Source organism: Natrix helvetica, assembly GCF_964273705.1.
Source record: "Natrix helvetica genome assembly, chromosome: 6".
NCBI lineage: Eukaryota > Metazoa > Chordata > Lepidosauria > Squamata > Natricidae > Natrix > Natrix helvetica.
Window position 1 is genome coordinate 15,467,656 of NC_138553.1, and position 8,963 is coordinate 15,476,618.

Below are 8,963 nucleotides of genomic sequence, written 5' to 3' on the forward strand. Positions count from 1 at the left end.
GTATCATGCATATACATATGAATATAGTTGTACATAGGCATGTACTAATATTGTCTGTCTACAGGGGTGGACTGTTGGGGGTTCGGGATAACCTCTAGCTACGTTTCTGTGCAGTTTGGAAGAACTCTCAAATCCCACTCCTGGCTGGCCCCTCGCACCCCGCCCCCCCCTTCCCAGGAGTCTCTATGCAGACCATTTTGGATGCAGGTACGTGTTTTTAAGAGTATAAGACACACCGGAGTACAAAACGCACCAAGATTTTGAAGAGGCAATTAAAAAAAACATTTTTGCATTTCGTGAAAATGGGCCCTTTTTTTAAAAAAAAGGGCATGAATAGCCTCTAGGAGGCTTGTACAGTGCTCCTGGGGGGGTACCCCCCCAAATGAGCAAAAAACCAGGCCATTGTTTGCAAAAACAGGCCCGTTTTTTTGTCAAAAAAAGGGCATGAATAGCCTTTAGGAGGCTTATAGAGTGCTCCTGGGAGCTGGGGGAGGGGGTGAAATTGAGCAAAAAACAGTCTGTTTTTCACTCATTTCTGCCCTCCCCAGTCCCCAGGAGCACTCTATAAGCCTCCCAAAGGCTCTGCACGGTCATTTTGGTGAAGGGGCAGGCAAAAAAATGCTGTATTCAGTGTATAAGACGCACTCAGATTTTCAGCCTCTTTTTTGAGGGAAAAAGGTGCGTCTTATATTCCGAAAAATATGGTAAGTGCAGGTCGCCCACGGAGGCTCAGGGAGGGTGAAAAACAGGCCTACCAGAAGTTCGGGAAGGCCAAAAATGGGCCCATTTCTGGCCTCCAGAGGGCCTCTGGAGCCTGGGGAGGCCATTTTTGCCTTCCCGGAGGCTCAAGGAAAGCCTCTGGAGTTCAGGGAAGGCAAAAACGCCGCCCCCACACCGTGGTGCAGGAGGCCGACTAGGCCACGGCCACCCAGCAACTGGGCAGAGAACCTCTTGCTAAAATTTTTGAAGTCCAACCCTGTCTGTCTGGTGCCCTTACCACTGCACAAACATGAAATCTGTCTCCTAATTGTTTCGCCAATAGACCCACGGAGCTCTCAAGCAGTCTACCATCAAGATCATAACTCTGCTCAGACCTGCTTCTCTAAATAAGGCATCTTCAAATACTTTTTTTTTTAAATTCCCAGAAAATTATTCCAATGGGAAAAAAAATCTTTAATGAATTGCAGTTTTGACTTTGGTAGTAGAAAACTATTCTCCTTTCTCACTTTGATCCTTTTTCAACAGACGTTTTGCTGCGGGATAATCTGGAAAAAGATTTTTGTCGTTAATATATTACCGCTTTTTATCTCCCTTCTCATCCCTGAAGCTATTCTCATCTGTTTTTTATAGTAACGTGCGTGAGAGTGATTTCAGCTGCCTGAATTGTATAGTTAGAAGAGTGAGAGGCTGTGAAAACTGTTAGCTCATGTAAAATTAAGAGAAATAAGTGCAAAGTTAGGCAATAGAGAAAAAAGCATTCTATTAATTTTAGATAGTTTTCTTTCTCCTTTTGGCAAACATCTTAATACAGCTCTTCTGATTTTGAACAAAGCATGAAGTTTGATGCACAGGTTTTGGAAATAATGTCATTTTATATTATATTTATTAATATATTCAATTATACAACAATTTGTTCACAACGGCAGTGATTCACTTAATAAACATGACAAGAAAAGTCATAGAATGGGGCAAAACTCACTTAATAAATTTCTCACTTAGGAACATAAATTTTGGGCTCAGAAACAATAGCAAAGTTCCACTTTCAGGTGTGCAATTCTCATTCTCACACCTCTATGTTGGGATGATGAAATTTCTAGTTCATTATGTGGTAGATCTTGAACTGAAGAAGGCTGAATTAATAGAATTTATCTTCAATTATCATGTGGATTGCTACTCCAGTTTTGGTAAACAGTCTATTTTTTTGAGAGCATCTAACTTATTAAGTATGGACATGGTGGCTCAGTGGCTAAGACGCTGAGCTTGTTGATCAGAAGGGTCGGCAGTTTGGTGGTTCGAATCCCTATCGCCGCAAAACGGAGTGAGCACCCATTACTTGTCCCAACTTCTGTCAACCTAGCAGGTCAAAAGCATGAAAAACTGCAAGTAGAAAAAACAGGAACCACTTTTGGTGAGAAGATAACAGCATTCCCTGTGCCTTCAACATTTAGTTATGCTGGCTATATGACCACGGAGACGTCTTTGGACAGCGCTGGCTTTGAAACGGAGATGAAAGTGAGGCTTCTTATGTACACAATGCACTTCATTTCCCTGTAAGGGAACATCTCTCCAATTGGTTGTTTTATCCACCAGTCACTTATTCTGGCTTTCATGGACTTTTCATTTTTTTTCCTCTCCAAATTCACAGAAAGGGATGAAATCTGGAAAAAAAAAATTAAGCCAACTTCATATCCAAATGAGAAATGCATAGAGAATAACCAGTTTAAGATCACACTGAAGAAAAGTCTTTGATTGTATTTATTATCTTTCTTACGAATATTGCTTTCCCTCCTTATTAAATTTATTTTGGCCACAAAAGATGTGCATCCAAATCAACTTATTCCACTGAATCTTATTGTTTTCCATATTTTTAACTTTCGTTATGCCCTACACAATCTCTTTCTTCAATAGCAAGGATTTGGGTCATTTGTAATTCTCTTAAAATCTCACTTCTTTATTTCGTTGTCTTATTCCAAGTTCATTTCAGTTCATAATGATCGCTTTTCTCTGCTTTGACAAAAATATATCTTCCTTTTCACTTGAATGAACAGAGGGATGGAGTAATAGTATCCAGACTTGAGCAAGCTTTGAGACTGTTTATCTGCCATTGTTGGGAGTGAGATTTGCTCAGAAAGGTGTGGTGACGCAGAGAGAGCGAAGAAGTAACACTGAAAAAGTGTTTTGGACTAGGTGGGAAATAACCTTATAACTGCTAATCAATCAGCTGGGATTACAGAGGAGAGAAAAAAGGTATGCTGGTTTGACTAAGTCCACCCTCCCCCCCCCTTTCCCTCCAGATATGCAATTTCTTGTATTCACAATCAGGGTAGCAATTAAAAACTTTAGCTAAATGGAGCATTCATATACTAGCCTGCACTATACAAGCTGAATACCAATAAATGAGGTCATGGGAAAACTACTCATCTAGGGCTGGGCTAGATAATTGTTGTTCCTTTTTTGGGGAGCTTAATGTGACTAATTATACGGTTTATGTGTGTAGAAAAATATAGTCAGTTTGAAATGGTCACAGACTCACAGTCCTCAGTAAGATTTCTGACCCCTCCAGGCAAGAAAGATATTTATACTGATCATTTGACTCAAGGGCAGAGAAGAGCAACAAAAATGATTTAGGGGACTGGAGGCTAAAACATACAAAGAACGTTTGCAGGAATTGGGTATGTCTAGTCTGATGAAAAGAAGGACTAGGGGAGACATGATAGCAGTCTTCCAATATCTCAGGGGTTGCCACAAAGAAGAGGGAATCAAACTGTTCTCCAAAGCACTTGAGAGTAGAAGAACAAGCAATGAGTGGAAACTAATCAAGGAGAGAAGCAACTTCCTGAGAGTTAGAACAATTAATCAGTGGAACAGCTTGCCTCCAGAAATTCTGAATGCTCCAACACTGGAAGTTTTTAAGAAGATGTTGGATAACCATTTGTCTGAAATGGTATAGGGTTTCCTGACTAGGCAGGGGGTTGGACTACTAGAGGACCTCCAAGGTCCCTTCCAACTCTGTTATTCTATTCTATTCTATTCTATTCTATTCTATTCTATTCTATTCTATTCTATTCTAAGGGCCAGTTGGTCAGATATGCCACAAGGCATGTTTTCCACGCTCCTTTTCATACCATAAATGAATATATGAAATATCCCTTTCCATGTAAAAAAAAAAAGAGGCCACAGATCTCAACTTACCCGAACTATGGTCTCTTTAAACTAGGGCTAGTAATTGCAAGCTAGATTTATAGCCTAGAAGCAAACAACCCCAGCTCTTTAAGTTTAGTCAACATTGAAATGAAGTCGATTCTTTTCTTTTCCTGTTTTGGGTGTGAAGTAGGACAAGCTGAAATATACAAACCAAGGTCATTCATCTAGTAGGAAAACATCAGAGCCACTACAGACAGAGCAAATAAAGAGCTGGCTCAAATTCAATATTTAAGGGAGCAGATTCTAGGAATAAAATGGATGAACCATTATAACATACAAAGAAGGGTTACAGGAAACAGGTATGTCTGGTCTAATGAAAAGAAGGACTAGGGTTGATACGATAGCAGTGTTCCAATATCTAAGGGGCTGCCACAAAGAAGAAGGGGTCAAGCTCTTTTCCAAAACACCAAAACAGAAGAAAAGAAACAATGGTTGAAAACTAACCAAGGAGAGAAGCAACCTAAAACTGAGGAGAAAATTCCTAACCGTGACAGCAATCAACCAATGAATAGAATAGAATAGAGTTGAATTCTTTATTGGCCAAGTGTGATTGGATGCACAAGGAATTTGTCTTTGGTTCAGATGCTCTCAGTGTAAATAAAAAGACAAGATACATTTGTCAAGAATCATAAGGTATAACACTTAATGATAGTCATAGGGTACAAATAAGCAATCAGGAATCAATCAATATCAATATAAATTGTAAGGATACAAGCAACAAAGTTACAGTCCTGCAGTCATAAGTGGGAGGAGATGAGTGATAGGAAGGATGAGAAGACTAATAGTAATAGTAATGCAGCCTTAGTGAATGGTTTGACAGTGGTGAAGGAATTGTTTAGCAGAGTGATGGAATTGGGGGGGGGGGGAACTGTTCTTGTGTCTAGTTGTCTTGGTATGCAGTGCATCGTTTTGAGGGTAGGAGTTGAAACAATTTAGTTGAATCAACCAATGGATTAGCTAACCTTCAGAAGCTGTGGGTGTTCCATCATTGGAGACTTTCAAAAAGAGACTGGGCAACCATTTGTCTGAAATGGTACAGGGTCTCCTGCTTGGGTAGGAGGTTGGAAAAGAAAACTTCCAAAGTCCCTCCCAACTTTATTATTCTACGTTCTATGTAAGTTTTCTTTGGTGATGCAAATAAACATCTCCGGTAATTGATTGGATATTGAGTCCAATCAATATCCAATCAATGATTTGGGTCCTACTTAGGGATCTAAGAATCATGGAGGTATTGATTTAATGTAAGCTGTTTCAAATGGCTTAATCTTTTGTAAAATTGATGGTGTCAAATTCAATAAGTTTAAAACTTGTATTTGGTGAATCTATTTGGTATTGCATCAAGAATTCCACTTAAAGTTAACATGAGAATATTTTTTTCCTTTCATTTCCAACCTGAATTTTTCAATTACATTAGTTTTGTGGTTTTGATGATAATGAAGATGATGTCATAAATAAATAATAAGAAGAAAAGCAACAAACTCTTTCTTGATCCCATTTTATTGAATGTATTGGAATGTTCCAATATTACAGTGCTCCCTCTAATCAGGACAGCACTATTAGAAACAATCCCTAATAATTTAATTTAATTTAATTTAATTAATAGGGCTGTCCATTCAGGAAACTTCTGGGCAGCTTACAAAATCAATAAAACGAAACAGCTTCAACTAAAAGAACAAACAATACAAAAAATATACATGACAGGTTATCAACCAATAAATCACAACCACATTAACCCCAAGCCTGAGACTCAGTTTTAAAAAAAAGGACAATCAAATTTTATAAATTTGGCATCCATTCTTTTAGGTAAAATTAAATGAATGTTACTAGACTCAGAGTAGAAAAAAATAAACACATTTATTTACTTATATAAAATGTATTGGCCACCCATCTTATCTCAGGGTAACTCTGGGCAGCTTACAATATTTCCTTTGTGAATGTCTTCACCAGAAACTCCTGGAAACTAATTGGTACCCACCATAATACTTAAAATAGAATTTTCCTTTTGAGAAAACCGTGTCCTGGAATATCAAGTGGTGATTTTGAAAAGCAAGGGAGGCCTGCTATCTTAATCTTTCCTTTTCAGTGTCCCAATTCCATATTTAGAAAGAGTATATTGAACTAGCTATATGTTACACCAGCTATTTTAGTTATTTTACACCAGGGGTGTCCAAACTTGGCAACTTTAAGACTTGTGGACTTCAATTCCCAGAATTCCCTAGCCAGCAGAGCTGGCTGGGGAATTCTGGGAGTTGAAGTCCACAAGTCTTAAAGTTGCCAAGTTTGGACACCCCTGTTTTACACATTTCTATCTCATCACAACTGAAAAGACTCTCAATGGCTTACTTATCTATAGGTAGTCCTCAACTTACAACCATATTTTAGTGACTCTTTGAAGTTACAGTGGCACTGAAAAAAAGTGACTTATGACCATTTTTCACACTTGTGACCATTGCAGCATCCCTATGGTCACATGATCAAAATTCAGACACTGGACAACTGGCTCATATTTATGATGGTTGCAGTGTCCTGGAGTCACCTTTTATGACCTTCTGTCAAGGAAAATCAATGAGGGAGCCAGATTCACTTAATAACCGTGTTACTAACTTAACAACTGCAGTGTTCACTGCACAACTATGGAAAGAAAGGCCATAAAATGTTCTACCATCCTCTGGAGTCCATTTAAGCTCATGCCTACTGCTTCAGTGATGCCATCCAGCTACCTCATTCTCTGTCGTCCCCTTCTTCTTGTGCCCTCCATCATTCCCAGCATGAGGCTCTTCTCCAGGGAGTCCTTCCTTCTCATTAGGTGGCCAAACTATTTGAGTTTCATCTTCAGGATCTGGTCTTCTAAAGAGGAGTCAGGGTTGATCTCCTCTAGGACTAACCGTTTTGATCACCTTGCAGTCCAAGGGACTCACAGGAGTCTTCTCCAGCACCATAGTTCAAAGGCCTCAATTCTTTTGTGCTCAGCCTTTCTTATGGTCCAACTGTCACAGCCATACATTGCAACTGGGAAAACCATAGCCTTGACTATACATACTATTGTCGGTTCTCTCCTATCTGGACTCTGATAGCCTTCAGAGAAAGGATGGATGTCAGTGGCTTGTGTTTGTGACCTTGGGTATTGTCAGCCCCCCTAGAGAGACCTGACAGGAAATCAACTCCTCAGGAAGGCTATTTTTATTGAGATTAGCTATAATAATGTAACCTTGCATGTCTGATTGTGCTGTACTCCTCCTTCTCCTCCCGAAGTAATTTAGGGAGACATCTATCTGAGTCTCTTCCACATGTTATTTTGTTCTGACCTTCAGCCCTTTTTACTCCTAGGTAATGGAGCATTCATATCTCTTTCACAGTAATGTTCCTTACTCTCTAGACCACTTCCCTTCAGTCTCCCCTGAGACTGTTAGCCTCAGTCCTCCCTCCCTCCACTCTGGAAAACATACAAACTTGTTTATACTGAGTTGTCCAAGCCTCATGTTTTGGTGGCAGTTCATGTGAACGAGGTTTCCTTGCGCGTTGCAGATGAAACTGGCATACAAACAAGCCATACATATCTATTGCATTCTCCCATCTTTGGTTAGCTTTCCCCTTGAATCAAGCGTCCCAAACACTTTTCCCTGTGTGTCTAGAGTCCAGAATAGCCTTCATTTCAGCGGTGGGGTTCAATTTCTTTTTACTACCGGTTCTGTGGGCGTGGTTTTATGGGCGTGGCTTTGTAGGCATGCCAGGGGAAGGATACTGCAAAATCCCCATTCCCTCCCACTCCTGGGGGAAGGATACTGCAAAATCCCCATTCCCTCCCACTCCTGGGGGAAGGATACTGCAAAATCCGCATTCCCTCCTCATCCCACTAACCTGCTTTCCAGCTCCTGTTCAGGGCAACAAAAGAAGATCAGCTGGGAGGCAAGGCCAGCCTGTTTGCCGGTTCTCTGAACTATTCAAAATTTCTGCTACTGGCTCTCCAGAACTTGTCAGAACTGGCTGAATACCATATCTGCTTCATTTGATACTTTTCCTCCTCACCCACCATGACAGGTAGAGGTAGATCTGCTTTAGCCTGTCAGTTGCAGAGAGGCACCTCACATAAGCAACAATGAATGGGAAATTCTTCTAGGTATTGGTTTAGATTCAAATACCTAGATCAGGGGTGTCCAAACTTGGGAACTTTAAGACTTGTGGACTTCAACATGGCTGGCTGGGGAATTCTGGGAGTTGAAGTCCACAAGTCTTAAAGTTCCCAAGTTTGGACACCCCTGACCTAGATCAACTGAACACCCATATTGTTCCAATTATAATAATTCTTCAGATATTGACAGACAGACAGACAGTGAATCATTGTAAGTATTTCTTCTTTAGGAAAAACAAACTCCTTTAATCTTTCCTCATAAGATTCGATCTCCAAACTCTTCACCATCTTTTCTTCACATTCCAGTTTGCTGATACCCTTCTTAAATCACAGTGTTTCATCATGAACCTAGTGAATTTAACTATGGAAGAACAGATTGTTATGATTGCCTTTTTATGATCAAGATCGTTCATTTATCATCATCTAGAACTGAAGGAGACACTTAGCTGATGCCCTACCCAGCTGACTCTACGTTCGACTTATGATCCACCTCATTTTCACATGCCAATGCAGAAGTCATCAGTTCTGTATTTGAACAGCTAATTTTTCCTACCTACAGGAAGATTTTTTTAAAAATCCCAGGAGTCATTTTGTGGAAATGAATATAGAAGCTGCTCTTAAATATTTTTGCCTAAGAAGAAGCACAAAGGCAGAAAGGTGAATAATTCTCATCCTGCGGGAGTTTTTTTTTCTCTCAAATGTTAAAAATATTTTCAAGCCATTTCTTTGTATTATATGTTTACTGATTCAACATATGTTTACAAATAAATTCGGTAAAATCCCGAGTAGCCACACTTAAATAAATGGATATTTATTTATTTATTCTATTTGTACACCATCCCAGTTTTGAGACTTAAGGCAGCGCACAATAAAATAGCGCAGAACAACAACAGGAATTTAAATCAAGAAA